This window comes from Miscanthus floridulus, chromosome 1 (genome assembly GCF_019320115.1).
Source record: "Miscanthus floridulus cultivar M001 chromosome 1, ASM1932011v1, whole genome shotgun sequence".
NCBI classification, from domain to species: domain Eukaryota; kingdom Viridiplantae; phylum Streptophyta; class Magnoliopsida; order Poales; family Poaceae; genus Miscanthus; species Miscanthus floridulus.
Window position 1 is genome coordinate 173,306,131 of NC_089580.1, and position 22,341 is coordinate 173,328,471.

The following is a 22,341-nucleotide window of genomic DNA, read 5'->3' on the forward strand; positions in this document are numbered from 1 at the left end:
AATGCCTTATCGGATACACTATTCTTTGCCTTCCACTGTAGCAATTCCAGTGTTGTACCCAGCTTTTTTTGCCCCTCTTCGGCCGTCGGGTATAGCAACTTCCTATGATCCTCAAGCATGCGCTCCAACTTAACTTTCTCTTTTTCACTTTCCCATTCTTGTTGTGCATCACGAATGGCATCGCCAAGAGCATCACCGAGATCATCTTCTACCGATACCTCTTCTTCATCTCCCCCCATTGTAGTATCATCAAAGGCACCATACTGAGCAATAATGTCATCAATGTCTAAATCTTCTCCTTCACCTTCTTCCATCATGACCCCGCTTTCTCCATGCTTAGTCCAACATATATAGTTTGATATGAAACCTGACTTAAGCAAATGTGAATGAAGACTCATTGAGCTTGAATATTCCTTTAAATTCTTACATAGGGCATATGGACAGCATATGAAACCATCCCGCTTATTTGCCTCGGCCACACCTAAGAAATAGTGCAAGCCCTCTATAAAGTCTTGGGAGCGGCGATCGGCATTGTACATCCAATGGCGTGACATAATCTGTATTACACGACAAATTATGAAAACCTTGAACATAATTAAGTATTTTATTACACAACATAAATGACACACACACGGTTGATTAATTAACTAAGCCTGGCTACAACGTAAGCAATCCCAACTATCACTAAACAAACTAAAACTACAATGCACTTCAGTAACATAATTATTTTGTGATCGTACGCAACTAAAACAGACAAATCATTCTTCTGTTGAATATCAATAAGCTTCTCCTGCTAGCTCACTGCCTCATCAGCAGCAGCCGCTACCTCAAGCGCACCCAAATTCTGCACGTATGTAGCATAATCTTCCTCCCAGTACCAACCATCGCATCCATTGCCCTCCCACTGAAATTAAAGCCAAAAAATATTTAGTCAAAAATATTCAAGAAAAGCAGGTCAATTAGCCATAATTATAAAATGCGTAAGAAACTCACATCGCGATCCGGGCACTTGTAGAAAACACGACCCTTGTTGGGTCCCTGTCTCTTGACTCGGTACTCCATCACAATCTTCTGCTTACACTTGCCGCAGATAATGAGAGGGAGTTCTGGCCTCAGTCGTTTCGCAACCGAACGAGAGGCCGAGGATCCAGTAACAGTTGTCATCTACTTTCTTTACTTATTTTTGCAAACTAGTGTAAATTTCATATTTTCAAATATCCATCAAATTATAGCTCAAAAACATGTTTCAATAAATAACCATCCGTACTAGTTGACCTTGCTTACGTAATCATCTCGGCGAGCATTTCTCCACCGGACGGCACCGTACTTGGCCAAGGAAGAGCTCCGATTCTACGAGAAAGGGAACACGGTCTTCCACGACCGTTGCCGCTCTCCCTCGTAGAATCAAAGCTCCTCCTTGACGTCCGTTACCGCTTGGCAGAGAACATGCTTGCCGAGCTGAACACGGTCCGCAAGTTCAACTAGTACGGATTTTCTACAATTTTCTAACAATTTTCTAAGTTTTTCATTTCATGGAAAAATTAATTCTAAGATCACGTAAGCCACCGGGGACAAGAATGGCGCGTGCTCCAGCGAGGATGAGCGAGGCGTGATTTTGATGAACTAATTTAACTTTTATTTATCCAAACATATATGCAAATCATCATGTGATTTTGAGCTAAAAATGACATATAAAATCATAATAAAGTCCAACATATAAAGTTACACATGCATCTACATCGCAAAATGAGATAAGCTACTGATAAAACATAAGAGGATTAAGTTTGTTACCTCCAAAATCGAAGAGCAACACCAATGGAGGGGGAGAGTGTAAGAACAACAGCAAGCTGAAGAACAGAGGCAGTGAGTTTGAATAATGGAATGGCTCGGGCTCGGGGAGGAAGAATTGAGCAGAATTATAAGCCGGGATAATTAGTCCCGGTTAGGGGTCCAAACCGGGACTAAAGATTAATCTTTATTCCCGGGGCATAACCCAAACCGGGACTAAAAGCTTTAGTCCCGGCTGGTATTACCAACCGGGACTAAAGGTAAACCTTTAGTCCCGGTTGGTAATACCAGCCGGGACTAAAGATCCCTGCCCCACGGACGACCGTTGGGCAGGGACCTTTAGTCCCGGTTGGTATTACCAACCGGGACTAAAGGGACCTTTAGTCTCGGGGGCAAAAAATACCGAGGCTAATGCTAAATTGGGACATCGTTCTAAAGTCTGTTCTCTAGTAGTGAAAATGAATGAAATCTATAACCGTTCCCCGTCGCACGCTGTCACTGCTGTGTCTGTATTTAGACCCAGATCCCCTCGCTGGGGATGTGCCCGTTCACCACGAACAGCATGTAGTACCCCGGTGGCGCCAGCACCGCCGTCGCCGGCATCGTCACCGACGCATTGAACGTGCCGGCTCGGCCCCGCACCGCCACATTCTTGGTCACGTCAAGGAACAGCAGCCGCTGGTTCATCGCGAACGAGTGCGTCGTGAAGGACGGCGCCACCATCGTCACCGAGGCCCGCGGCGCCGCCACGCCTTCTCCGCGCCGATGCCGGGATCGAGAACTAGAGCGCCACCGTCGCGCCATATGCCACGCTCGTCGCCGCACCGGTGGGGGATGGCTCGAGGATCCTCGGCCGAGCATGTCGTTGGACGCGTCGAGGTACTCCGGCGAGAAGGCCTCCAGGCTGAGGTCGGGGGGGAACTGCACGTTGCTGAAGTTGTAGTAGGTGTGCGGGTTGCTGCCGCCCACCAGCAGGCCGCCGTCGCGGAGGAGCACCGCTGAGGAGTGGTACAGCCGCACGACGCCCGTCGCGGTCTGCTCCTCGAACCGGTACCCCGGCGAGTGGTCGGGACGGTAGACGACGGGCGCGTACGCCGGGGTCTTGGCGGACTCCCACCCGGCGGTGCCGTCCGCGGCGCCGTTGATGATCGCCACCTCCGCGCCGTTGGGCAGCAGGATCATGTCGCCCATCACCCGCGGCGACGGCATTGTATCGATGACCCACGCCGGCGCGGCGTCGGTGATCTTGATCCGCCCGCACGTCGTCAGCGCCGGGACAAAGGTGCCAGCGCCGCCGTTGGTGGCGTTGTAGGAGCCCGCTGGCGCGCCACCGCAGACCAGCACCTCGGCCTCGGTGGGGTTGGGTTTCAGCGGGAGCAGCACCGAGGAGCCCGAGCTGGGTAGTTCCGCGGGTCGCCGTCGCCCAGCACGGGGTACGTCCACACGATCTTGTTACTCTTGTAGTCCAGGAGGACGACGCGGTTGTTGGAGAAGATGAAAAGGTTGCCATCTATGGCTCCATTCGCGTATCCTTAAACCTGTCTTGATCCATTTTTTTTTCATCCAGAACAATATTTTTCTCTCATAAATTTCTCTAAATTTATCTAGATTCCTCCAGATTTTTTCAGAATTCCTCCAAAGGTATACGAACGGATAAAGATGGTTCTCCTCGGGATCCTTGGCCTGCACCAAAAATGGCATTTGGACGATCAATGGTTTATAGGGGCGAGTGATGAGGCTTCATAAAAACGGCTTAGTTAGCCGTCTCTACAAATTATATATTTATAGGGGTGGTTCCTAGACCGCTTTTACAAATCGATTCGTAGAGGCGGTTTGTGTTATTAGTCGTCCCTATAAATCAATTTGTAGGAGCGGTTGGTTGTACCAGCCGTCCCTATAATACATGTTTATAGGGACAGTTGAGTCTAGAACCACACCTACAGTATATTTTTTGTAAAAAAAATATTTAAATTTACAATTCAAATTTGACCAGAACACACACACACACACATATATATATATATATATATATATATATATATATTAAAATCTGACCAGAACATATATAAATTAAATCTGACCACAAGCACAAGAGCATTATATAAACTACCATTACAAGTCCAATTCACAAGAATATATACAATCCATCATTAAATAGACATAATTCACAAGTCTAATTCGTTCCGCAAGTCCAAACTGTCCCACAAGGTAAGACCAATTTCAAATTCCATACATATTGTTATCAACGGCCTAGAGCTAGCCGTTCAGTGTGTCGGACAATCCTTTTCAACACCATACGCAGCCTCCTTCGATGCTTTTTTCACATTTTCAAAATTTTCTACACTTTTTGGGATATTTAGTAAAATCTCTGGTCTAAGGGCTCGAATCATGTCCTCAAAATCATCTTCATCCCCGACACGTGCTCCGCCATTATTATTGGCACCTCCTTCGTCGTTACCATCTCAACCACCGACATCACCACCTTGTTCATTGTCAAACTCGGGATTCATTCGTGCATCAAGCTCTGCTGAATATTGGGACAGGGATTCTAGGGTTTTGTTATCGTATTTCTCCTCATTCTCGTCGTTAACAATAACCGTTTCACCATAATGAATTCACACTGTGTAATCCTCAACAAATCCTCATATAATCAAATATGATCTAATGATAGTCACATTTGTCCATGCCATACAGTTCTTGCTATCTTTATAGGAACAAATAATTGATCCTTATTCTCTGTCAACGTCGTTGCATGCTTCTCTACGGCTTCAATAAATTTATCCACATCTTCACGAAAACCTACCTTGAACCTTAACGAACTATACATCCAAGAGTTCATGTACTCCATCTTTTACAACAACAACAAAACAAACATTAAAGGACTACTTATTCAGATATATATATATATATATAAATGAATCAAATTAATAATTACTTGAGAATAATTGTATATACTTCAGATATATATGAATATAAATCAAATATAATTACATGAAACATAAAAACACACAATGGTAGAGGAAAATTAATTAATGACCTATTTATCCATAAATAATTAAAATACATATTTATTGATTATAATAAACAATTTCAAAAACAACAATTAGCAATAATTATATTTTACCCAATATCTTTCATGCAAACCCTAGTCCAATTTCATCAAACATAAATTAAAAAACGAAATTAATAAAAAAATCAAACCTTAGATCTAGATCTACATGCACATGAAATATTCATAAAACTAACTAATTGTTCACTAAAATCAAGAAACATGAACCAAATAAAGGTATGATCGTGTTCTTCTATCGAATTTACCAAAGTACATTAAAAACTTGGGTCTAATTTGCTTCATAAGTAACTCAAGCACCATAGAAGAGTGAGAAAAGCAAAACTCTAATTACTCACTAACCAACCATTAAAGCTTTAAAAATGTGTGGAATAGCATTTTCTTACCTTCTACGATCTCTCCACCAAATGATTTGAGATCAAAACCTTTATCTCTTAGTAGAGCAATTTTTGGGAGGTGCCCAAAGCCTCCCAAGTCTTATTTTCTCGGGTAAGGGTGAGTGACCTGAGGAGGAGGAAGAGGGTTGCAGCCTTTTGTACGTGCAGTATTTATAGAGGCGACTGGTGATTTAACCGCTCCTATAAATCGTAACCCCGGGGGCGGCTGGTGAGTGAGCCACCCCTACAAATCGACCCATTTATAGGGGTGGCTCGTATCATCAGCTACCCTTACTGTACTATTTATAAGGACGGCTGGTCTCGTGGGTTCCGAGCACGTCCACTACAACAACGCCTCTGTCCCAACCGTCTTTAAAAAAATTGAGCATTTGCTATGAACCTTTTTCTGTAGCAGTGGACGGACGTATCCGAAGGGCCGGCCTTCGGGTAGAACTCGTAGCTGAACTGCCTCCGGCCACCGAAGATGAACGCGCGGCCGTCGGGGAGGATCTGGTTGGTGGCGTACCACCGGTTGGCGGCGAGCGCGTCCTGCTTCTCGGACCAGTCGCAACTCTTGTCGTCCCCGGTGCCGCCGCACGCGGGCATGGTGCGCGCGTTGCGGAACCCGTCGTTCCAGTCGCCGGTCTGGACGAGCGTGCCGTCGGGCACGACGGTGCCCGAGGAGCACCAGGTGTCGGTGAAGATGGAGAGCGGGCGGAACGCGTTGGCGGCCACGTCGTACTCGGCGGAGTGCGCGGTGCAGTCCCCTCGAGGGAGCACGCGCTCCCGCGGGTTGACGCGGCAGCGGCCGTCGGGGAGGGAGAGGTTGGAGCGGCCGAAGTCGGTGTGGTCGAAGATGACGAAGCGGTCGTTGTGCAGCAGCTGCATGTGCATCGCCGACACCCCGATGCTGCGCTGCAGGAGGTCCCACCTCCCGCCGCCGGCGCCGCTCGCGGGCGCAATGCCGCCGGCGCAGGCGCAGGCGAGGAGCAGGAGAAGAACCACCGCGGGGTGGCGGGCACGGTTCTTCTTGTTCTTCGCTACTACCAATGTACTAAGCTCCATGGTTGATCCAACGATGGGACAGGCACAGGCTTGTACGTAGATGTAACGATACTGCGTCGTTTCAGGGACAGGTTTCTTCTTTGATTCTGTTTTCTAGGTTAAGCGCGGGTGATTAGCTCCTGAGCAGCAAAACTTAGATATATATATGCAGCAGGGCACAAGGTTTGACCATTTTTGCCCCCTGGTTTTCATTTTCACACGGTAACAGTAATAAACCCTCCAGCTAGCTAACGCGTTTACGATGGAATTTGGTTCAGACGCTCGAGTGAGCTTTGGCCAGGTTGGGATTTTTTTTTATAGCAAGGCTTTATTTAGTTGGCGAAATTTTTTTAGAAATGGTACTGTAGCACTTTCGTTGTTATTTGGCAATTAGTGTCCAATCATAGTCTAATTAGGTTTAAAAGATTCGTCTCGTGAATTTCGTCTAAACTGTGTAATTAGTTTTATTTTTTATTTATATTTAATGCTTCATGCATGCGTCCCAAGATTCGATGTGACGGGAAAGCTTAAAAAATTTTGCAAAATTTTGGGAACTAAACAGCACCTAAGTACGATTTTTATTTGGTCGATTGATGGCCCTGCATTAATTAACTTCGTTCTTTGCACTGATGTTTGGTTTTTCGGTATGTATTCATGAGTCCACGACCACCAACCATTCCAGCCAGGTAATTTGGCTTGACCGTCGTGCGTCGTTCGTCCCTGTTTTTTTTTTTGTGGTATAGAAGACCGGAGTAGGTACTTCCCTGCTGAGTGCTGACCCATCCAAGACCACGAGCACGTACGGCATGATGCGGTGCTGCCTTATCCACCATACGTGCCTGTTCGCAGACCGCGACGTACGTCGGACTCCGTCGATATAGTTAGGATTAACAAGGAGAAACCGTGCACACCTGAACAACAGCAGACGGACCCCCTCATTGCGTCGCGAGACGAACGAAAGCGCCCTGGACAAGCCAGGCTCGCAAACGATGGTCGTGTAGTATCGTGCTAGCCCCATCCCCACCCCGCGCAGGCGCGCACAGGAGTAAGCAAAGATGAACCACGGGCCACACGGCCATCACTACTATAAAAAATGGTTTTTTTTAGCAACGCAGATTTTTTTTAAAGGAGCGGCTCCACTGCTAACCGTTTCTGGGTCCTATGATTTCAGTCGCCCCTACAAATCTAACAATAGGGACGGCTGTTTATACGAGCTGCCCCTATAAATATGTAGATTTGTAGGGGCGGCTCACTCACCAGCCACCCCTACAAATGTCCGTTGCATAAATGACTACAGCCTACTTTTTCCTCCTCGGGTCACCCACTTAAACTCGTGAAAAAAAAGGTAGGAGGGCCTTGAGCACCTTTCAAAAATTGCTCTACTAAGGGGGACGATTTTGGTCTCAAATCATTTGGTGGAGATGTTGTAGAAGATAAGAAAATGTTATTCCATATTTTTTTAAAAAAATTTAATGGTTGGTTAGTGAGTAATTAAAGTTTTATTTTTTTCTCTCTTCTATGGTGCTTGAGCTACTTATGAAGCAAATTAAACCCAAGTTTTAAATTTACTATGGTAAATTAGGTAGGAGAACAAGATCATATCCATATTTGGTCCATGTTTTTTTTACTGAACAATTAGTTAGTTTTATGGAATTTCATGTGCACGTAGATCTAGATCTAGGGTTTGATTTTTTTATTAATTTTGTTTTTGTAAATTTATGTTTGATAAAATTGGACTAGGGTTTGCTTGAAAGATATTGGGTAAAATATAATTATTGCTAATTGTTGTCTTTGAAATTATTTATTGTAATTAACAAATATATATTTTAATTATTTATGGATAAATAAGCCATTAATTAATTTTCCTCTATCATAGTGTGTTTGTATGCTTCATGTAATTATATTTGATTTATATTCATATATATCTGAAGTATATACAATTATTCTCAAGTAATTATTAATTTGATTTATTTTTATATATATCTGAATAAGTAGTCCTTTAATGTTTATTTTGTTGTTGTAAAAGATGAAGTACAAGAACTCTTTGATGTATGGTTCGTTAAGGTTCAAGGCAGGTTTTCATAAAGAGGTGGATAAATTTATTGAAGACGCAAAGAAGCATGCAATGACGTTGACAGAGAATAATGATACAATTATTTGTCCCCGTAAAGATTACAAGAACCGTATGGCATGAACAGATATGACTATCATCAAATCACATTTGATTATACGAGGATTTGTTGAGGACTACACAGTGTGGATTTATCATGATAAAACGGTTATTGTTAACGACGAGGATGGGAAGGAATACAACGACGAAACCCTAGAATCGTTGTCCCAATATTCAGCAGAGCTTGATGCACGAATGGATCCCGAGTTTGTCAATAAACAAGATGGTGATGCTGGTGGTTGGGATGGTAACGACGAAGGTGGTGCCAATAATGATGGTAGAGCACGTGACGGGGATGAAGATGATTTGGAGGACATGATTCAAGCCATTGAACCAGAGATTTTACTAAAGAGCCCGAAAGGTCTAGAAAAATTAAAAAGGGTGACAAAAGCATTGATGGAGACTATGTTGGTGTTCAAAAGGGTTATCCGACATACTGGACATTGCTACGTTTTGTGCTTGAGCTAGTCATCCTAAAGGCTAAGCACGGCTGGTCAGACTGTAGTTTCAATGATCTATTGTGTCTCCTGTCATGGGTGCTGCCACAACTAAACTTAGTTCCCGCCAACACATACCAAGCGAAGAAGGTCATAAGTCTATTGACAATGGGGATTGAAAAAATCCATGCATGCCCCAACCAGTGTATCCTTTTTTGTGGCGAAACGTTCAAGTCACTGGATAAATGTCCCCGATGTGGGGCTAGCCGGTACAAGAACAATGATCTTTACGGTGGGGACGAAGCCTCCACGGGAAAAAAAGGAATAAGAAAGGTACAAAAAAGGTAGTACAAGAATCTCAGCCCTTAGAGGACACTCCATTAGGCAACGATACAAAGCAGAGAAGAATTTCTACCTTGGTAATGTGGTACCTGCTAGTGACCGACCGCTTGAGACGTATCTTCCTGAACCCTAAAGAAGCCGCACTCATGATATGGTGGGATGATGAGCACAAGGTGAATGATGATAAGATTGCACACCCGGCTGATTGTAGTCAGTGGCAAAGGGTCGATGAGAAGCACAAAAAATTCAGCGATAACCCAAGGAATACAGGTTTGACTTGGGCACTGATGGAATAAATCCCTTCAATGAGAGGATGAGCGACCACAACACTTGCCCAGTGATCTTGACCATATACAACATCCCAACGTCGTTGTGTAAGAAGATAAAGTACCTTCTCCTCACTATTCTTATTTCTAGCCCTAAACAATCAGGCATTGATATAGACGTGTTCTTTGAGCCTTTGATGCAAGAAATGGAGAGGCTATGGAGGCATGGGGAGCCGATGTACGATGCGTTCCAAAAGGAGGACTTCATATGTAGAGCAATAATATTTGTTACTATTAATGATTATCCCGCGCTGTTTGCTTTGTCTGGACAGATCAAAGGGAAGACGGGATGCTTGGTTTGCTTGGATGGTGCTACATAGGTGTTCCTGGATGCATCCAAGAAGATAGTTTACCTAAGGAATCGACGCTTCTTAAAGACAAGTCACAAGTACCGTAGCAAATTGTTCTTTAGATTTTATGACAACACCCCAGAGATTGAACCCCCTCCAGAGAGACGTCATCTGTAGTGTCCTTCTAGTGTAGCATTACATTAGTTTTTGGTCAGCTCTTGCTGTGCATTGTAGTGTCTGTGCGAGTATTGCAATAGTACCTTTGAAGATGTAATCTTTTCAATCCACAGTTTCTATTCAATTGGTTTTGTTTCAGTTGCTTTTCTTCCTTTGAGGTGCAAGTTGCACTCTTAGGTCTGCTTTTTAGAATTGGCAGACATGCATGGTTTCTGTGGCTGTTACATTTCCTCATCGTTTTGTTGCCCGTGTTGCTTTGCACTGCTGAGAGGCAATTCCATCAGGCTGCAAGGTTCGTTCCTTTTGCTTCTGTCGGTGCAGAAAGTAACCAACACGTAAATATTTGTAGTTTTGTTGTACGTTATGATCGGAGGTGGCCTAACACTCAATGACATAGGGTTTATACTGGTTCAGGCAACGTACCCTACGTCTAGTTTGAGTCGGTCGGTGACTTTATTCCTGAGCCCAGGTGCTCGAAGTTTGTTGTGGGGTTACAAACGGAAGGGAGAAAGATGGGGGGATACAAGAGGTCCGGTCGGACTCCGGTCTAAGGGACCGAGTGTGACAGGAGCTCTGCTATGCACTAAGTTTTTTAGAGTGTGCTTGAGATTTGAACCTAGTGGTTCTACTATTGTGTGCTAGTGAACTTGATCGATCTTTTTTGTTTTGGGAGAGAGCGTATCCCCTTTTATAGATGAATGAGGTAGCCTTACAAGTGAGAGAGGGAGAGTGTACGTATGCTAAGTCTTGTTGCCCACGCTATCGGGTACATGATGATTGTAGGCGCCTATAACACTGTTTAATGTCGGATGCATGTGGGAGGTTACGTCGTCTTCTTTAGGTATGGCAGACGTCGATGCCGGCCACACTGTTGATACCAAGAGGCATGCAAGGGGTTCTACCATGTTCACCTAGTACGGTAAATGCCGGCGCCCACAACATTGTTGATGCCTCAGAGGCACGTGGGGGGAACCTTATCGTGTTTGTCTGGTATGGGAGTTGATGACGCCCACAGCACTATAGGGGAAATGTCGGCGCCTACAACACTGCTTGGGTTCTGTTATGCCAAGAAGGTCATAGGGTACTGTCTGATAGGTGTACAGGGTACGGTCCTTGGTATTATGGTTTGACTTGAGTGCCCTGCCTTACTTTCCCTGTCTATTTCGTGGTCCTTACCGAGAGGGCATCCTCGGTCGGTTGGTCTCAGTTGGCTCTGATTGCGCCAGTTGGAGAAGAGTAGTAAATAGGGGTTTGGCGCATCCCTAGTCAGAGACGTGGGTCGGAGTCAGAAGCGGTGTTTAGCTAGGCCTTCTGATCGGGGAGGCGGGCCAGAGTCGGAGGCGAGGCCTTCTGGTCGGAGAGGTGGGCCAGAGTCGGAAGCATGCGTCGTTTCTTCTTGGCTAGGCCTTCCGGTCGAAGACTGGATCGCCCTTCTATGTTGTTTCAGGTATTTGGGCCGGCCCGTGAGTTGCGCGTCGTTTGCAATGTTCTCTGCTGGACCGAGCCTTTGTTGGGAAGCTGGTCCATGAGGGACCCCATGTTTATGAACCCGATAGGAGCCCCCGAGCCCCCGGGCGATTCGGGTAGAGTCGTCTGGGGGATTTTTTGTCTTGACAGCGGGTGCGCGCGAGCACACCCGCGGGTGTAGCCCCCGAGCCCCCGGGCGATTCGGGCAAAATTATCTGGGGGGTTTTCATGTTGCTAGTGGAGGAAGTTTCGTTTCATCAGCAGGTGCGCGCGAGTTCCCCCACGGGAGTAGCCCTCGAGCCCCTGGGTGATTCGGGCAGGATCGCCTGGGTTTTTTTGTCAGCGGGCGTGTGTGCGTGCATTTTAGTCGAGACAGAGTCGTGAACCAAGGTGTCGTGCGCAGCTGAGGTAGTTTTTTAGGGATCGGGCAAGACAGAGCTCATGGATCTTGGCGTCGGGCGCAGCCGAGGGATCGGTCGAGGCGGACTCGTGGAGCTGTCGTGCACAGCCAAGGCAGTTGTTTTTAGGGATCGGACGAGACGGAGCTCGCGGGTTCTAATGTCGGGCGCAGCAGAGGGATTGGTCGAGGCAGACTCGTCGTGCATAGCCGAGGCAGTTGTTTTAGGGATCGGGCGAGACAGGGCTCGTTGATCCTGGCGTCGGGCGCAGCCGAGGGATCAAAACGGACTCATAGATCCAGGCGTTGGGCGCGTCAAGACGGACTCGCGGATCCAGGCATCGGGCGCACCGAGGGAATTTGGGCGAGTCAGAGTCATGGACCCAGGCGCAGTCGAGGCATTTTTTGGGTGTCTTGAGCCCCTGAGCCCCGTTGGGCTTGGTAGGGGTCAATTTGAGTTTTGTGTATTACCCTGTCCTCGGTTTCTCACAACCAGAGGGCCTGAGCTAACGTCGCTTGCCTCGATGGCTCGGGCTCGAGTAAAGCGCTCGATGAGCTCGCTAACTGGTTTGATCGAGTGAAGTCCGGGTCCATAATCTATAACCCGACAGATGCCTAGGTCATTCCGGAGACCGACCCGGGTGGCCCGCTGGCCTCCCCTCGATGGAGATTCTATGGGTTTGGCGAGGTTTAGGATCGAACGAGAAAGTTGATATGACCCTGTCCGCTTCGGGGCAGACTAGGCGAGGGCCACTCGAGGCTCATCTGTGTTTTCTCCCCTGGCTCTGTTTAACACGAGGCGGCCTCGAGCCCTTCTTGGGCCGGCCTTCGAACCCCGGTCGGTCGTTGCTCATGTTGAATGGGGCAACTGCCGCTTCGTGACGCAACACGTAGCGTTGTGGTGCATTTAACCACATATGCGATGCCTTAGCCCCCCCGGGCGATTCGAGTAGAATCGTTCGGGGGGCGTGGGTGTATGGAATGAATACGTGTATGGATGTATGAATGATTATATAAAGAAATAGTGGGGGTTGGTAATGTTACCTTGATGACTCGAGTGACGGGGTTTGAAGAGCTCCAATCAAAAATGTCCGACTGGGATCCATGCTCGTCGTTCATGACAGAGTCGGCATGGCCCACATGGGGCATCCCATTGCTCCTTACCTGTCTCTCGGTGTTTTTCTGAGCCGTTAGATTGACTTAGGAAGCCCGATGGTCTCTCTTGGGCGGAGATCCCGTAGTTGGGCCTTTTCAAGTTCCGCCTGGGAAGGCAGAGGGCCACCCGTGCATGGTAGTGCTTTGTTTCTCACGCCCGGATGTGCGGTAGTGGTGGGCCATACCTAGGCCACGTCCCGCCTAACCAGGCACCGTTCCAACAGGTAGGGTGCATCCCATCGGTCAGGGCGCGTCCTGTCATTTCCCATCAGCATTGAATGGGGGAAGGGAGGGGGTTTCTCGCCCCAATCCTTTCGCCTTTCCTCAACCGCTCTGCCTTTTCTTTAAATAGGGGAAGGGAGAAGGAAATGAGAACTCATAGACCCGTTTGTGATTCCAGAGTGTGATGTCAAGTTGGAGGCCCCTAATGTAGATGAGATGGTGCTGGCTACCTTCACCGAGAAGGGGCTGGTTCCGCCGACGGAGGTGGCGCACTAGAGGGTGTCGTACGTCGCTGGCTTCATCACCGTCTACGAGGCTTTCATCAGGATGGAGCCATACGTGGACTCCTTCTAGCGAGTCTTCTCCGAGTGAGCCTTGTCGGAGAGGAAGACGCTCGGGACTATGTCGGTGGGAGGTTTCGCCCTTGCAACTGCTCAGGTTGGCCAGTTCATAAAGTTAGATGAGATATCTTCCAGCCACGGTGGCCATACCTCGGTGGGCAGCGTCCTTGCCCAAGAGCTACCTCGACTGCATGAGAAGGTCAGGAGCTCCATGCTCTTCTGCTGAGCATCTATGGGTGCGATGCCCTTGAGGTACCTATTGCGCTCGCCGAAGTCGAGTGAGCGGAACCGGGCGGGGTCCTTGAGGTACCCGTTGCGCTCACCGAAGTCGAGGGAGCGGAACTAGGCAGGGCCCTTGTGGCGATGGTTATGTCCGGTGGCATGTGCCGTGGCCTCTCCTTTGGCATCAGCTGATGCCACCGAGCGGCCACAGTAGTATTTGGAGTATAAGTAGTCAGCAAATGTAATCGTTAAGTTTGCAGGGGAGCCCCTGTGTGAATAGTTTTTGTATTAATGAATACATCAGTTCTGTTTTTGTGATAGAATCACTATTTATTCCTTGTTTTTTCTCCTAGCATAGCTTTGTTTTTATCCTTTCTTTTTCGCACCTGCCCATTCGTTCCATAGGCTGTAGCTTTTAAGAACCTGGGCATGGCCCGCGAGGCTCAGCTGCTCATAACCGTAGGTCATGGCGGAGTGTGTTCGGTTGGGAGTAAGAACAAAGTCACATAGGGTAATCAAAGGAATGGAATGTGCTTTCATTTGGGGGCAAAGTTTTTACCATGTGATAGTAAAAAAGAGAGGTAGTATTTAGTATTGTACCCTCATGGAGCCCCCGAGTGACCCAGGCTGAAAGTGTTCGGGCTGGGGTGCTTTTACAGGAGCAAGTGTTGAATAAAAGCGGTAAGACCGAATTTAGGGGAAAAATAACGTAGATGTCCAATGTTCTAAGTGTTGGTGAGAATGTTGCCATTGTCGTCCTTTAGTCTGTAGGCACCCGGGCGGATCACTTCGGTCACCGTATAGGGTCCTTCCCATGGTAGAGAGAGTTTGTGTTTTTCCTTCGTTGATTGGGTCCTCCAGAGCATGAGATCACCGACTTTGAGGATCTTCCCCCTGATCTTTCTTTTGTGGTACCTGCGGAGAGTTTGCTGGTAGCGAGCGAAGCGGATGACGGTCGTCTCGCGGGCCTCCTCGAGCAAGTCGACTACGTCTTGCTGAGCCTCCATGGCTCGGTCGTGGTCGAAAGCCTTCACTCTCGGGGCGCTGTGGTCGAGGTCGGAGGGCAGCACTGCTTTAGCTTCATAGGCCAGAAAGAAGGGTGTGAACCCTGTGGATCAGTTCAAGGTCGTTCTTAGGCTCTAGAGGATCGCTGGGACCTCTACAACCCATCGCCCAGCGTACTTATTGAGTCGGTCGAAGATGCATGGCTGAAGTCCTTGGAGGACCATGCCATTGGCACGCTCAACCTGACCGTTAGTACATGGGTGTCCGACCGAGGCCTAGTCGATCCTGATGCCGTATCCATCACTGAAGTCTAGGAACTTCTTCTCGGTGAAGTTAGTCCCATGGTCAGTGATGATGCAGTTAGGAACGCCGAACCGGTAGATGATTTCGAGGAAGAATTTGACCGCCTCTTTTGAGCAGATGTTGGTGATGCCTTGGCCTCTATCCACTTGGTGAACTTGTCGACTGCTACGAGTAGATGGCTGAAGCCGCCTAGGCCCTTTTTGAGGGGTCCTACCATGTCGAGGCCCAGACCACGAATGGCCAGGTGATAGGGATGGTTTGAAGCTCCTGTGCCGGCAAATGAGTTTGTCGAGCATAGAATTAGCATCCCTCACACCTACGGACGACCTCCTCTACATCTCGTAGTGCGGTGAGCCAGTAAAAACCTTGGCGAAAGGCTTTTCTGACCAGCGACCTCAGGGCCGCGTGATGTCCGTAGATCCCGGCATGGACCTCGAGGAGGAGCTGCTTCCCCTGGTTAGTGGGGATGCACTTCATGAGCACCCCCGATGGACTCTGTTTATAGAGTTCATCATCGAGCGCAATGAAGGTCTTGGCGCGTCAAGCGATCCGTCGAGCTTCAGTCCTTTCGGGTGGGAGAACCTCCTCGAGGAGGTAGGTGAGTAGTGGCGCTCGCCAGTCGGTTTGATCGAGTGCCAATATGGCGACGTTAGCGGGTGATGTCGTCATAAAGGCACTGGGGTCGGAGCCCCGAGCGCCGGCTTGGCGTCAGGGTGTCTGGATCGGACCATCTAAGACGTGGGCCGGAGTCGGCGGCGTGGCCTTCCGGTCAGAGAGGTGGGCCAGAGTCGGAAGCGGGCGCCGTTCCTTCTCGGCCAGGCCTTCCGGTCGAAGACTGGATCGCCCTTCTATGTCATTTTAGGTATTTGGGCCCGCCCATGAGTTGCGTGTCGTTTGCAACGTTGTCTGCTGGGCCGAGCCTTTGTTGGAAAGCTGGTCCATGAGGGACCCCGGGTTTATGAACCCGACAGCTTCCTTTGCTTTACACTGCTGTGTTGGGGGATGGATGCAACTGGTTCTATGGTTGGAGCAGGGATTTGGTACTGATCTGGAGTTTCAATTTTTGTAAGATGAGCTGTTTTGGTTGATCTACTTGTTGCCCTTGGTAGATTTTTTGGTTTAGGATCCTTGTTAGATTACATGGGTATTACTTGATGACCTACAGGCAGTTATCAGGTTGATGAGTTACCTTGGCATTAGTTGTAGGTTGTTTCTTAGTTCTCTTGTCACAACTTTGGTTTTTGAAGAAATTTCAATTCTATCTGTTATCTTGTACCTATTTTTCAGTTTGTGAGTTGAAGCATTTGGCTATTTTTAGGCAGGCCAGTAATTCATGTTCTGAGCAACTGGTCTTACCCTTTAGCATTTCTTCAGAAACAACGATTGAGCTCTTAGCAAGTTGATGTTCTATTATTTTTCAGTTTGCAAGTTGATAGTTTTAGAGTTGGACTTGTGCAGTGCTCTGCTTGTGTGCTCTTTTGTTGCTTCTTCTTCCTTTCTATTTTCATGTTGTCGTTCTGTTAAGCTACGTTCCTATAGTCGTTGGCTATGCAGAGGGATCATGTTATTTTACTGTTGTTACTTCTTTCTTTCTGTTCTCGTGTTGCCATTCTGTTAGATGCCTTCTAGAAGAGCATCTACAAGAGGCAGAGGTCGGCGTGCTCTGGCTGAGCCTGTGGCTCAGGCATCCATTGTTCCTGCCCTTGCGTCTTTGGTGTTGTACGGTCTCACACATTGCGTGCCCATCGTCGCTGGGCCACTAGCGTTGTTCGTGTTGCGGTGGAGTTTGGTCACCTCACGGGTATGGCTTTTCCTTATAGCAGCGCATGCTGTTTTTCTCTGTTGCTATCAGTTGGCCTACACAAACCTCATTACCGGTGTTGTTTCTCAGTTGATTACAGTTCCTATATCATGCACGGGGTAGAAATGCTTAGGTTTTAAAGTTCGGTATGCCAATTGGGTTTCTTGCTTAGTGTCTGCGATTGGAACCTCTCTGTGGCAGGTGCTACTTCCTCAGGAGTTGAAGCATTTGGCTGTTTTTAGGCATGCTAGTAGTTCATGTTTATATGGTTGCTCTAAGCAACTAGTCTTACCCTTTAGCATTTCTTCAAAAACAGCGATTGAACTCTTAGCAAGTTGATGATCTATCATTTTTTAGTTTGTAAGTCGATTGTTTCAAAGTTAAGACTTGTGCAGTGCTCTGCTTGTGTGCTCTTTGTTCTACCTGTGCTCGTGGATGTGTGTTAGGGTGTTAGTGAGGTCATCACTCAATTGTGCAGGGTCACTTGTATGTTAATATTACTAGTTTTACATCCTAGGAGACTATGTATTTTTTCCCAATTTAAGTATAATTTTAGTATTTTGTTAGTATAAGTATTTTAGTAGTATTTAATATATGTTTTTTATCTGTTAGTATGACTATTGGTGTGAGTGTTAGCATATGTCAGATAGTGCATGTCAACATTTGTTGATTTCGTGTTGGTGTATATTATTTGTCACCATCAGATTACGATCTAAACTTGTGTATTTCATGTGTTTTTTTATTCTCTAACACTCAGATTTGCTAGTTGAAAAAAATTGGATGTTTTAAGGTCTACCAACACCCGAGTGCCAGGATCCTATAAAACACCCGATTGTTGACTAGACTCAAAAACAATGTGTGAAATGCCCACGTTGCAAACGACGCCCAAATATTTGACACCCAATTGCTTGTAGCAAGTCAACAAAGTAAAGGCAAAAGATGGCCCTAGCAAAAGGACCTGTGTCCATATGCCAACCGCAAGACGCACACACACAAGTAGCCAATTTAGCTAGGGTACGGCCAGGCCCACAACGGACTTGCTAGGAGCATCTACCTATATTAAGGGCGCGTTTAGATGATTTTTTTAGGGGTTTTGGCTACTGTAGCACTTTCGAGATTTGTATTTGGTAATTAGTGTCTAATTATAGACTAATTAGGTTCGAAAGTTTCGTCTCGTGATTTCTCACCCAACTGTGTAATTAGTTTTTTCGTCTACATTTAGTACTCTATACATGTGCCGCAAGATTCGATGTGATGGGTACTACGCAAAAATTTTTGGGAAAGGCCCTAAGCTGCCTAGGCCGACGCCCACTTGCAGATTGACAGGGGAAGAAATCATTGGCGGAATTCATGCTGTCCATGGGTTCGCTTGTGCAGCTGTGCGTACAGGGGGAGTCACCGGCACCGGAGCTGTCGCCCGGCGCGGCCGTTCCCGACCGAATCACTCTCCCCTCTCCCCGAGTCCTCCGGCCCGGATCCGCGTCTATCCTCTCCAAAGGCCACGGAGCAGCCAGCAGCAAGTCAGCGACATGCCGACACCGCGGTGACCGGTGAGCTAACGTTTCGGTGATTGCCATCGATGAATTCGTTGCCGGCCATAGAAGCTTGTGATCTCATCTGAGTGGCGCGGGGTCAGGGACCCTAGTCGTGAGTATGCTACGGCACCGCGGCGTTGCCCTGCTCGGTCCAAAAGGCGGTGGGCCAGCCGGCTGGCAGCCCAGTGGAGTAGCGGACAGGACGGACAGCGGTGAGGTCTCGATGTGCAGCTTCCCTTTTTTTTCTTGGGACCGAAATGACTGAGCCGGGACGACCTGGCTTTTGTGATTAGGGAGTCTGGGAGGGGATCACGTCCACGCGATATCCGATAGGGGATAGGCACCTAGGGCCTGGCAAGGGCTCCGGCGAAACCAGCTCGTGTCCGGCGGTGTAAATGGCACCGTTAAGCTGGCACTGGCCAGCAGCATGTATAATTAAAGATACGAAGGCACGTCGAATCGGCGGCCTTTAGGGTGTCCACGTATGTTCTGTTTAGTTGGTGCATTAGATAGAAATTCTATGGCTCAGATGAAGCGCGTCATAACCGGCCTTTCTTCGTGCATTCGACAGTGGATAGATGAAGCAAGTGGACATATTCAATGAAGTAGATAAAAAATTAAATGGACATGCATGCAAGGACGATGCACTTTGTGTGCCGAAGGATGCAGAGGCGTCGGCAGAGCTGGCGGTGGCGGATTTTGGCCTAGGGCCACTAGGGCCATGGCCCTAGGCGTAGCCCAAAATCCCTCTTATACTATATGTTGTTTTGGGCCAAATCTTGTCATTTTCTGGCCCAACAAAGAGGGAGGAGAGGCAATGGCCCTAGGCGTGGCAACGGATGAGCTCCGCCACTGAGAGCTAGGCTCCACCAAGGTCCTCTCGTGTAAAATGGTGCTCCTTCCTCTTTCTCTCTCTCATGTAAATTGCAGGCGGCAGCAGCTGCTTGCTCCTCTACTCCCTCCTTCACTCTCCCTCACTCTCAGCAGCGGCGCAGCAGCTCTGGCGCAGGCAGACGGGTCCGGTGTAGCGGCCACCGGCACAGGAGGCCCCTAGCACGGGCGAGCCCTCGCTCCCTGTAACACCCTAGTGTTACATTGTAATGTTTTGCTGAAACATTTCGTAAGCATCTGATTTTTGTGCATTTGTGTATGATAGGCTTTATAATCCATGTTTGGCTTTGAAACATTTTTACGAAACGGGAAAGCATAAGGTTATGTTTCGTGTCACATAACGCGTTTATTACCGTAATCGAATTATTGTTAACGCAAAATGTTATAAAACGTTTTGTGAATGGCGATAAAAAGTTGCGGTCGATGACATGGATGGCTAGCGCGTACGTCCCGGGGGTCGGGTTTGGGGTTTCGACGCGAAACCTTTCAAATCGACGTCCTCCGCGTAAGTGTTTGAAGTGGTCGACGAAGCCACCTTTGGCATTAGTTGTAGAACAATTGGCTTAAGAAGTAGCGCAATGTCGCGACTGAGGGTGATGGCTCGGTGTACTCCTTTTCGCATCGAGCAATTGGATTAGCGTTAGGAGCGTGGCGTACACATTTTCTAGCTGCTTTAAGAATCGTGCACGCCACCTGGCTGAGCTCTGGGCGTGGTCACCACCCCGGATGGCTTGCCAGCGCGCTCTGCCACGCGGGCCAGAGCCACTGCCGTGCCCGACTGCGCTCACGACGCCGTTCACGCGCACGACCCGCGCGTCTTGGCCACCTGCCTCGCTACTGCCCGCCTGCGCGCTCTGCCTCACTGCTGCTCGCCTCGCCAACCGACACGTGGCGCCCTGACCGCCGGCCGTGCTCTGCCAGTAATTTGCCCTGCCCCGCTGTGGCCGTGGTCGCGCTGGGTCCCGCGTCCGCGTCGATAGCGGCTGCGCTCGGCACCGCTCCATTGACTCCTTTGGCCGCTTGCGCATTAGAAGGCTGCCTGCTTCACAGTCGCCTTGGCGTCGCGTCCGCCGTGTCGTTGCCTGGCGCTGTCCGCAGACGTGCCATGCCAAGTCTCGTCGTTGCTGCAGCGACCGTGCGGACGGCTGTCAGGAGCACGCCCTGAGGTTCTCCATGGCCAGGCACGGCGGTACCTGGCGTTGACGACCGCAGACGAGCCATGCCGCGCCGTGAGCTCCTCTGGCTCCGTTGTCCCCTTGCTGCCGTAGCGTTTCCTTCCAATTCGCCGTCGTGGTTGCACCCCATTCCAATTGGTCTTGCCCGTAGCTCCGTTGGGCAGCCGGTAGCCTTTCCTACCCCTCATAGCCATCTGTAGCTCAGTCCTGTGCGCCAATTTTGAAGGGCCGAGCTCTTGGGCCATTAAGACCCGGAGTGCCTGCGCCATCGGCTTTCATCGCCACCAAAGCAGCTCGGTCAAATTCCTCGTGCCACTAGCCTCCCCTTTTGTCGGTTGTCACCATGCTCGCCACGTCCTAGACCCTACCGCCGTAGTGCATCCCGTGGCGTGGCCGTGCCATTGCCGTGCTCCGCTGCACTCATCGCGCGCACGTGGCCGGCTTGGCCTGAGCCACCTCTGATCGTTTCTTCACGTCTTCCAATTCCGTGGTGAGTCGCTGGTACTCGTCCACTCCTTGTTTTGTCCTAGCAGCGCTGATGTTCACTGGAACGGCATTGCCGTTCTTGCAGGTTGCCCACCATCGTGGTCCGAGCTTGCTGCGATGTCTCGGCGCGTGTGTCTCCGCCCTGTGGTTTGCGTTCGCACGTAGGTGAGTATCGGCTCTTTATTTTAGTAAGGAGAGGGCCGAGGTGGCCGACGTAGACGTCCAGTGCCGTGCCGTCGCGCCGGTGCGTGCTCTGGATGGTCAGGGACTTCACCGCGGTGAAGACGCAGTATTCGGAGGGTGCTGTTGTAAAGGCGCTGATTGATTCAATAGTGGCTTAGGGTTTGCTGTGATTTCATTGTAGTTCGGGGGTGCCCGTGCATAATCGCCTCCGCACGCTGGCCTTCCGTCGTGCGCGGGCGGGGTGACGCGTTGGATCGGGCCACGCGTTGTGGGCCGGCCAAGGAGGTTTCGGTTTTCATTAATTCCTGGAATTTGAAATGCTTATTTATTTCCGGTTATGAATCCAACTTCAATAAATCGTAGTAAATTACATGGTTGTCCAAAAATAGCGAAACTAAGTTTGTTAGGTTCACAAAAATGTCGTCTACCTGTTAGTACAGTTAGTTCACCATTATCTGTTAGGGTGGTAGGCTCATAAGCTTGAAGTAGAGAGCTTAGCGGTATATCGATCTTTAATTGCAGGATTTGTTATGGTAAACCGACGATAACTTTAGCTTTGAAATCGTTACCGTAGGTTCCTTAGATATTTATATACTTGCTGTAAAAATGGTAACCATAGAACGAGTTGTTTAATGACGTAGTTATTATCCGTGCTTTATCGTAAACTGTCATTAGGAGTATGAATATCCGTAGTCATCGTAAGAATGTAGGACACGGTCATACTTGTTAGTAGTACTGGTATGTAGCTTAGACTTTAGTAGGTAAACCTCACTTAGTAATGTAATAGAGGTACTTTTGCATTGAGAATTGCTGTTGCCATAGTGTAATCATTGCATCGTCATTTCATGTAGATCACGAACAGGTAGACTTCATACCCGTCGGTGATTCGGAATACGACGAGGTGATCGAGGAGTACGAGGAGGAGCTTTTCGCACAGGAGGGAGCCTAGGAGCCTATTGGTACTGACTTTGCTGACCCGGCACCTGCCCAAGGCAAGCCCCGATGCATAACCCCTATTTTTAAATGATCACTGAATATATTTATATGATATGCATTTATGTTACAGGCATTTTATGGTAACTACATGCATAGATACATCCACCATGAGTCCTACTAGTGCAGGTCGAGTAGCTGCTATGC

General features: G+C 48.4%; 1 pseudogene; it reads right to left on the reverse strand.

Annotated features, from left to right (window-relative positions):
• Positions 1–2,301: 2,301 nt before the first annotated feature.
• Positions 2,302–6,336, reverse strand: LOC136502633 (aldehyde oxidase GLOX-like; annotated as a pseudogene).
• Positions 6,337–22,341: the final 16,005 nt, after the last annotated feature.